Genomic DNA, 10,010 nt, shown 5'->3' on the forward strand with positions numbered 1-10,010 from the left:
GTTAGGGAGCATCGAAGCTGTTCATCTGTGCGTAATGCAGTGTAGTTGGCTGAAATACCTCAAGCGATGTTTTGTGGTGTGTGTCGGCGAGCGATGATCTTGTCCCCTTGGATGGGCAGTCGGCGTTAGCTGATGCGAGCTTTGTGTGGGATAGCTCAAAATTTCTTTGCTCTCTCTTTTCCTCCCATCAGGTAGGGCGGATTTAGCTCCACCTTTGCAACCTCATCTTAGGCGATAACACCCGCTAAGTTTAAGCATATAATTAAGTGGAGGAAAAGAAACTTACAAGGATTCCCCTAGTAGCGGTGAGCGAACCAGGAAGAGCTTAGCATGAAAATCAGGGGGCAACATTGCCGGAATTGTAGTCTATAGAAGCATCCTCAGCGGTGGACCTAGGCCAAGTCCCTTAGAAGGGGGAACCTGAGAGGGTGACAGCCCCGTCGGGCCAGGACCCTGCATCACGAGGTGTTTTCGGTGAGTTGGGTTGTTTTGGAATGCAACCCTAATTGGGTGGTAAATTCTGTCCAAGGCTAAATAAGGGTGAGAGACTGATAGAAAACAACTACCATGAGGGAAAGATGAAAAGGATTTTGAAAAGAGAGTTAAAGAGTGCTCAAAATTTTTGGGAAGGAAGTGGATGGAGGCTTTCGATGCATCTCGGTCGAATGTGGAATGGCTCAGGTTGGTCCACCGCTCGACTTGAGGTGCAAACCAACACAGGCTGCTGCATCGTCACAAATGCGGGTGGATTACTACCTGTCAGTTTTCCATTGCGGTGGTCGAGCAATGAAGCATGTGCCCTTGTGGTGGGTTGTGTGCACCTGTGCACTCGTGGTGTTGGTTGGCGGGCTTTCCATTCGACCCATCTTGAAACACGGACCAAGGAGTCTAACATGTGTGCGAGTTGATGGGTTTGAAAACAGACAAGGCACAAGGAAGCTGATGGGTGAGATCCTCTCTCTAGGGTGTGCATTGTCGATCGACATTGAGCTTATGTGAAGGGTTTGAGTGCGAGCACACCTATTGCAACCTGAAAGATGGTGAACTATGTCTGAGTAGGGCGAAGCCAGAGGAAACTCTGGTGGAGGATCGTAGCGATACTGATGTGTAAATCATTAGTCCGACTTGGATATAGGGGTGAAATACTAATCAAACCATCTAGTAGCTGGTTTCCTCCAAAGTTTCCCTCAAGATAGCTGGAGCTCACACACGAGTTTTATCAGGTAAAGCAAATGATTAGAGGCATTGGGGGTGTAATTCCCTCGACCTATTCTCAAACTTTAAATAGGTAAGAGGGTGTGATTGCTCCATTGAGCTGTGCCATGGAATCGAGAGCTCCAAGTGGGTCATTTTTGGTAAGCAGAACTGGCGATGTGGGATGAACCAAATGTCGAGTTACAATGCTGAATTGCACGCTAACCTAGATCCCACAAAGGGTGTTGGTTGATTAAGACAGTAGGACGGTGGTCATGGAAGTCGAAATCTGCTAAGGAGTGTGTAACAACTCACTTGTCGAATCAACTAGCCTAAAAAATGGATGGCATTGAAGCGCGCAACCTATACTCGACCATCGGAGAAATCTCCTAGCTCCAATGACTAGGAGGATGTGGGGGTTGTTGAGAAACCTCGGGCATGAACTTGGGTGCATTAGCCCCCGGTGCAGATCTTGATGGTAGTAGCAAATATTCAAATGCGAACTTTGAAGGCTAAAGTGGGGAAAGGTTCCATGTGAACAGTGCTTGGACATGGGTTAGTCGATCCTAAGATATGGGCAAGGCTTGTATGAAGGGTACACTATGCATGAGCATCGAAAGGGAATCAGGTTAATATTCCCAAACTGGGACATGGCAGCAGGCGAAAATGTTAGGAAATCTGGAGACGTTGTCGGGGACCCCGGGAAGAGTTATCTTTTCTTTTCTGGAAGAGCATTGCACGTCTTGCAGTGTCCTGTGTGCCCTCGGCAAACCTTGAAAATCTGGAGGACCAAGTACTGTTCATGCCTAGTTGTACTCATAACCACATCAAGTCTCCAAGGTGAATAACCTCTGGTTAATAGAACAATGTAGGTAAGTGAAGTTAGAAAAACGGATCCATAACTTCGGGAAAAGGATTGGCTCTGAGGGTTGGGCCTAGGGGTCTCTGCCCTACCCATGTTGCTCTCATGGAGAGGGTGGGCAGTCGTGTGTCAATTGGGCTATGGGCATAAAATGCCCCCTGCCGAGGGCTTTTCCCTAGGCATCGAACAGTCGACTCAGAACTGGTACGGAAAAGGGGAATTTGACTGTTTAATTAAAGCAAAGCATTGCAATGGTCCCTGCAGATGCTGACGCAATGTGATTTTTTCCCAGTGCTCTGAATGTCAAAGTGAAGAAATTCAGCCAATCGTGAGTAAATGATGGGAGTAACTATGACTCTCTTAAGGTATCCAAATGCATCGTCATCTAATTAGTGATGCACATGAATGGATTAATGAGATTCCCACTATCCCTATCTACTATCTAGTGAAACCACAACCAAGGGAACGAGCTTGGCAAAATCAACAGGGAAAGAAGACCTTGTTGATCTTGACTCTAGTCCGTCTTTGTGAAATGAGATGAGAGGTGTAGAATAAGTGGGAACCGTTTTCAGCACAAGTGAAATACCACTACTTTTAATGTTATTCTAATTATTCTGTGGGGTGAAGACATGGCACTACACAGTTTTTGGCCTTAAGGCATGTTCGAGCAAGTCGATCTAGGCGGAAGACGTTGTCAGGTGGGGAGTTTTGTTGGGGCGACACATCTGTTAAAAGATAATGCAGGTGTCCTAAGATGAGCTCAACGAGAAGAGAAATATCATGTGGAAAAAAAGGGTAAAAGCTTATTTGATTTTGATTTTCAGTATGAATACAAAATATGAAAGCAGGGCCTATCAATCCTTTAGATTTTTCGAATTTGAAGCTAGAGGTGCTAGAAAAGTTACCATAGGGATAACTAGCTTGTTGCAGCTAAGAATTCATTGTGACGTTTCATTTTGAACCTTCGTTGTCGAATCTTCCTATCGTTGTGAAGTAGAATTCACCAAGTGTTGGATTGTTCACCCACCAATAGGGAATGTGAGCTGGGTTTAGACCATCGTGAGACAGGTTAGTTTTACCCTACTGATGAACTGCATTGCAATAGTAATTCAACTTAGTCTGAGAGGAACTATTGATTCACACAATTGGTCATCGCGCTTGGTTGAAAATTCAGTGGCGCGAAGCTACCTTTTGTCGAATTATGACTGAATGCCTCTAAGTCAGAATCCATGCTAGAAGTGGTGCATGTCGCTCTTCAACTATATCTCGACCTACATTAGGGGCATCGCTTTGTCACCCACAGGGACCCATGTCATTTACAAACCGCAACCGTGAAGCATCTCGGTTAGGGAAGCTTTGAAGTTTAATTCCAAGCAGTCATTGAGAAGAATCCTTTGCAGATGACTTAAATACGCGACGGGGTATTCTAAGTGGTAGAGTAGCCTTGTTGCCACGATCCACTGAGATTTAGCCCTTATTCACCTTGATTCAGAGCTTCGCTCTTGTCACAAACAAATCTGGACAACCCTCCCGCTCTCGCGCCTTTGCCTCTTCCTCCAGAGGACAAATTTTTATTGCTTTGGGGTAGGAAACTTGGGGTTTGCACACCGCGACGGAAAAGGCACCAAAGCCCAGGGAAATTGGGGTTTCCATGTCGTGCTTCGTCACTCAAAATTTTGGGGTTTCGATGTCGTGTCTCAGTGCCCAAAATTTGGGGTTTCCATGTTGCGACGAAAAAGGCTCCCAAGCCTGGGAAAAATTGGGGTTTCCATGCCATACCCCGGCGCCCAAGCATGCGAAAAGTTTGGGTTTCCATGTCGCGCACTGGCACCCAAAATTTTGGGTTTCCATCGGGTGCCTAAAGTTTGGGGCTTCCGCCCAGCACAAAAAAAATTGGGGTTTCCATGTCACGCCCAAAATTTGGGGTTTCCACCCGGCACCTAAAATTTGGGGCTTCCGCCCAGTGCAAGAACTTTGGGGTTTCCATGTCCGCCAAAAATTTGGGGTTTCCAAGTCATCCACTGGTGCCCAAACCTGGGAAAACTTGGGGTTTCCGTGTCACACCACGACTGAAATTGGCAGTGCCCAAGCTTGCCGAAACTTGGGGCTTCCATGTCACGCCTTGGCGCCCAAGCCTGGGAAGCTTGGGGTTTCCATGTTGCGCCACGACCAAAACCGGCAGTTCCCATGTCTAGGAAAACTTGGGGTTTCCATGTCCCACCTTTAATGGAACCGTGAGTTTCCTCATTTTATGACACAATGGAAATGTGAGGTTTTTAGCAATGCCCCAACGCGGGGAACTTGGGGTTTCCATGACGATGCAACCCAGCTCGCAAGTTTGCGGAATTTGGGGTGTTTTGAAACAATTGCCCAAGTCTAGGGAACTCACAGTTTCCATATCGCGGCACGACTGGAACCATTGACGGAAAAAACTAAAGTCTGGGAAACCTTGGGTTTCCATGTCGCGGCACACCCTAAATCGCCCGAGAGTCTGTGGAACTTTGAATTTCCATGTCATGGGGTGACGAAAAGATGCCAAAGTTCGGGGAACTCGGGGTGTCCATTTCATGGCGTGATGGAAACTGCTACCCAAGTCAGTGGACACACGGGGTTTCCATTTCGTGTCACGACAAAAATTGCTACCCAAGTCTGGGAAACGCAAGGTTCCCATGTCGCTCGTTCCACGACTAAAACTGTCGCCCAAGTCTGGGGAGCTTCGAGTTTCCATGTCATCATGTGACATGAAATGACTACCCAAGATTGGGGAGCTTTAGGTTTCCATGTCATCGCGCAACAGGGAATGATTGTCCAAGTCTACTGAACACGGGGCTTTCAGTTCTGTGGCATGACGAAAACCACCCAATTATGGCAAAATCAGGGTCTTCCATGTCCCACCATGAAAGAAACCATGACCTCAGTGTAGGGAACTTGGGTTTCCATGCTGTGGAACGACAGAGAACCACCCAAGCCCGTGGAACTCGGGAGCTTTTTTTCATTGCATGAGGGAAACCACATAATTCTAGGAACCTATGGGGTCTCCATCTTCCGCTAGGGCTAAAACCGTGGCCCCAGTGTGGGGAACTTGGGTTTCCATGTCACAACACGACCAAAATTGCCCAAGTTTATGGAACTCATTGTTTCCATGTTGCAGAATGATGAAGAACTGCCCAAGTCTTGTGAACTCAGGGTCTCCATTTTGGGGCAAGGTGGAAACCAGTTGCCTGGTTTGTCTCTGGAACTTGGGATTTCCATGCCTCTTTGTGACGGGAGCCATTCTAGTGTGGGGAAAGCGGGGTTTTCCTACCCCGCCATGACAACAAGGTCCCAAGTGCTCAAACTCTAGGTTTTTCATGTCCCATCATGCAGGAAAACTCTACCACGTACGGGGGCTGGGGTGTCAGGTATTCGAGTTGGGAGCACCTGAGAGAGTCGAAAGACTGAACCCGTAGTACAAACTTCTGCATTTGGTTATATGCAACGCGGGTGACCATTCGTTTATATGCGAAGACTTGGCATGGCATTCGCTTATGTGCGACGGTGATGGGCGCACTCATAGTAGGAATTCCATGTTGGGCAGGGTGCACACCTCTTGATATGTGCACGATGGGTGAGTCAATGGTGGACGGTGTGTGGGCGACCCTTGTTGGGCTCCCGGATGAAAGAGTTGACCATGTGCAGACAAGTTAGGATGTGGGTAGGTGTGCGATGTGTGGTGACAGGTGTAATTAGCTAAGTGTTGGAGCCGACCCATGGGTGCGATGATGCACATGAAGGGACATGGCGGTTCATTGGAATGGGGTGTGTTAAGGTTATATGGCAGGTTGGCTGGGATGCAAGTTGATGGAGCCGACCCTTTTTATCCCCAAGAGACACGGCCCCTGGGTGAAAGGATGCGTATAAGTAAGCTGGATGGTATTCGACGAAGGGACATCAAACTCAAACTTCCACATCACATAACAAGTGCGAAGGAAGGAGTTGGCTAAAAACAAAAGGAAGAGAAGGACATGGGTAAGAGGGCCGCAACGGCGGGCGGATTACAGCGGGCGGTTCAGACTTGGTAGTGTGGACAGGCAGAGAGGGGCAAGTTACCAACTAGGTAGCTAGGCTACACTGCTTGTGGGCCATGTACCCTCACTATGGACCACACCGACGGGTAGAGTTTGGGCATCGTGGAATGGAAAGTCGAGCGAAAAGGTTCATAGTTCAAGTGTGGAGTTATGTCGTGCAGGCCGTTGGCAATGCAACATGACCACATGACACGATAGGTTGAAAGAATAATTGAAGAAGATAAATTTATGGTAATTTATTTTCACTGCATTTTTAAGAACACTTATTGGAAAATTGACTAAGTGTTGAAGTAGGCGTAGACTGTGTACTCAAGTATTGGTAAAAGGAAAAAGTACAGCAGTGCCACAACCACTTATGTGTGGTTGAAATACTACCACTAGGATAGGAGTGTGACATGGGGTCTCCTAGTCCCTCCTCGACAAAAGTTGCCAAATTATGGGGAACCTAGGGATTCCATGTCTCGCCTTGTCGAAAGCCTCCTTAGTGCGGGAAATTTGGGTTTCCATGTCTTATCACGATGGAAATCACCCTAGGTGTAGTAAACTTTGTGTACATCAATTCTGCAACTTCACATCAAGAAAAAGGCTCGATTGGTCAAGAGAATGAAGGTTTCTTCATTGGTAAAGGATCTTTCTAAGGATCAAAGGTTGGAGTCTCTTCTAGAGCTAGTCCACCAAGGACTATCAAAAGTTGAAAGAAGGACACAGTGTCGAGGAACGAAGTGCTGAAGAAACAATGTGTGGAGAGGAGGAAGGACTTGAATTGTGCTTGGAGAATATTCTTGTCAAGGGTCTAGGGCTTCACAAAGACCAATAAGAAGCTTCAATAAGAGAAATTTACGAAAGTGTTTTCCTCTATGAGAGAGAGAGTTTTTGCCCTTGTAGAGAGCCAACATCTTGTGTTCTTGTTCTTATCTTTTTGGCACCCATTTGATGAAGTAAACACACATGCATTAACAAGAAGAGAAGAAGATTAAGATAACAAGATAAATTGCAAAAGAGCTTCACAAATTGTTATCAAGTCTAGAAGAATCCCGCTATACCCCATTGCCCTAGATTCTTCAACGCGGTATCAGAGCTAAGGTGACACATCAAGAAAAGGGAATCTCAAGAACATCCGCAAGGTTGAAGCATCAAGCCAAGAAGTCTCAATCACATCAAGGACAAGAAGGACTACCATATATCATTCATCATGGAAGACTACAAAGCAAGAAGAAATTCCTTGTATAAAGGCACCTACAAGAAGAACAAATCAAAGAGGGACCTACATCAAGCTACACCATCTTCAAAAATGAAAGGCACTATGAGTCAAGTCATCAAGCAAGTCCATTTGAAGAAAGCAACTTGAAGAACATCAAGATCTAAGGAAGGCAAGCCACCAGGTCTTCAAGAAGAAAGAAAGTTCACTACATCTCAAAATCTATTAAGTAAGTATATGTCCCCTTTTGAGTATACCTCAATGTCTTTTTTCAAGGAAACTAACAAATTAGTTGGGACCACTACATGTCCAAAGTCTAATGATTTGAATGCCAAGAATATGGATGCTACAAAAGGGATTGTCCTAAAATTAAGAAGGACAACAACAACAAGAGAAAAATGGAAGAAGCTCATGTAACTCAAGAAGTGAAAGAAGATGACAAGAAGCAAAAGAAGGAAGATCCTCCTATGACTAAGTCAACCTCTTTGCTTAAAGTCTTCTTTCAATGTTTTGAGTAGTATAGGAGCATATAGAAATAGAACATATTGCATGGTTAAAGATATCTTCTAGAATATAGGAGAATGGTGTAGATATAGCTCAAGATATTCACATAGAAGGAGCATACCAATTATAGGGTCTCATCCACAATAAAAAAATGATTGATCATGATGAAAATTCTTAGAAGGCCTCAATCATCAAAGGAAGAAACATTTGCAAGGTAAGGGTCTTCAAGATCCTCTGATAGAATCTTCAAAATAAGGTTCATACATAAGGTGGTAGATGTCTCATTGGGAGTGCCATTTATGGGATTCAAGAAAGGATGTTATACAGGTGAGAAAAGATGAATCAAGAAAGGCTACACCGATCGAGGAGAACTATCATATAAAGCTGAGATGATAAAAGCATAATCAAGATGAGGTATGTATGCATCAAATTTTAATTCATGTTATCATATATATTGGGTCATGGGAAAAGTTCTAGAATCATGATCAAGAATAAAAGGATCTCTTTTGCCAACGATATGCTCGGAGGCATGTAATACAATGGAGTAAAGGTCAACATGAAGAAGTGATCTCATAAGGAGTATAAGGTGATTGACTAATCAATCCAAGAAGAAGCAAATGAAGAAAGAGATCAAGCATGTGAAGAACATCGTGGTCACAAAGAATAAGTATTTGAGAAGATTCCTCAACATCTCTCGAAAGAAGGCATGGAAACTTTGACAAAGGAAGAGAAAGATCAAAGGACCATTGACACCTATGAAGTCCTTGGAGATAGTAAGGTGTAGATAACCGATTCAAATCTACAAATATGTCATGATGAAGAGGCCATCCAACAAAAGCACCATTTGATGTTGAAGCAATATCATGATGAAGTCATGAAGAGCACTAAATCAAAGTATGGGAACAATAAAGTATAACTAAGCATCCATGTGATAAGTATTATGAAGGATAGACAAGATGACAAAGGAGTAGCTACATGAGAAAAAGGACCTGATATATATCAAGAAGGTCACTTTCCATGAAGGGAGCAATGACATGATAAACCAGGAGGGAAAGTGATCGATGGCCGGTACCATGCCAAGAAGAAGTTCAAACAAAGACTTCATGACATCAAAGGAAAGAAGGAGATCAAGCAACGGAAGGACACATGAAGAAGACGTTGTTGATGAATGGACAAGTCCCTAGAGAAGAGGGAGTTCTAACAAGTTCCCAATTACAAAGGAGCTTGGGCAAGTTCCTTGTCAGAGGAATCTTGGGTATGTCTTCCTCAATCAAGGGGAAGACATAGACACAACATTCTTGTCTTCACTTGGCAAGAAAGAATGGGAGGATTGGGTAATCATATCTCATCTAATGCTCTTTGAGGATGTGTAGGGCATCCAAGACAAGTGTAGGCAAGAGGAGTGATATTCTTTGAGGGATGGGAACCCAAGACAAGAATTTTCCTAGAAGGTCATACTCAGGGAACACCTAGGTGGGTATGTACCTTGAGAGACAATGACTAAGGTGTTTATAAGCCATTGGCCTTGCCAGCATTGTGCTCTGATCTTATGAGAGATAAAGCTATTAGTCAAGGCCTTGCTATGAACAATGTTGGCTAATATGATGCTATAATAGATGGGTTTCCAATCTGGTTTGTCTTATGTGAATTATTCAAGATTAAAAAATAGCCAAACACCTTGTAACGATTTATGAATACCTCCCTAGTTAAGAGGAGGTGTTGAAGAAAGTGTAACTGGGTTCGGTCTTCATAAATTTACTTTTGATAGTTGTATTTATTCAAGAAAAGAAATATAAACTCAATGATAAATATATATATTATATATATATATATATATATATATATATATATATATTATATATATATATATATTATATATATATATATATATTATAGTTATCATTGAGTTTCTTACTCATTGAAATAAGCCTAGCACATGTTAAAGTGTTATAGGTGAGTCGAAGAGTCAAAATAAAATGTTGAAGACCTTAAGGGCATGTTACACCAGGTATATATATGTATTAGAGTCAAATATATTCCTACCCTCGTGCCTTCATTTGGGTCATGCACCCATGGAAACCCAAAATTTCATTCAGGCGGTTCGGGTCGTATTGTGCTCTGTGTGGGTGCCCGGGCACATGTGGTCATGCCAAAAATTATAAGTCATCACCACGCATGTGTCTTC

At 44.0% G+C, this 10,010-nt stretch overlaps 1 non-coding gene across 1 annotated transcript; it reads left to right on the forward strand.

Annotated features, from left to right (window-relative positions):
• The first annotated feature begins 217 nt into the window (after positions 1-217).
• On the forward strand, positions 218-3,548 carry LOC149168460 (25S ribosomal RNA). Its single transcript, XR_016259993.1, has one exon. It is a non-coding gene; the product is annotated as a 25S ribosomal RNA (ribosomal RNA).
• Positions 3,549-10,010: the final 6,462 nt, after the last annotated feature.

Source organism: Pinus tabuliformis, chromosome 4_2 (genome assembly GCF_031772625.1).
Source record: "Pinus tabuliformis cultivar Carrire ecotype Pingquan chromosome 4_2, CPIR1, whole genome shotgun sequence".
Lineage (NCBI taxonomy): Eukaryota > Viridiplantae > Streptophyta > Pinopsida > Pinales > Pinaceae > Pinus > Pinus tabuliformis.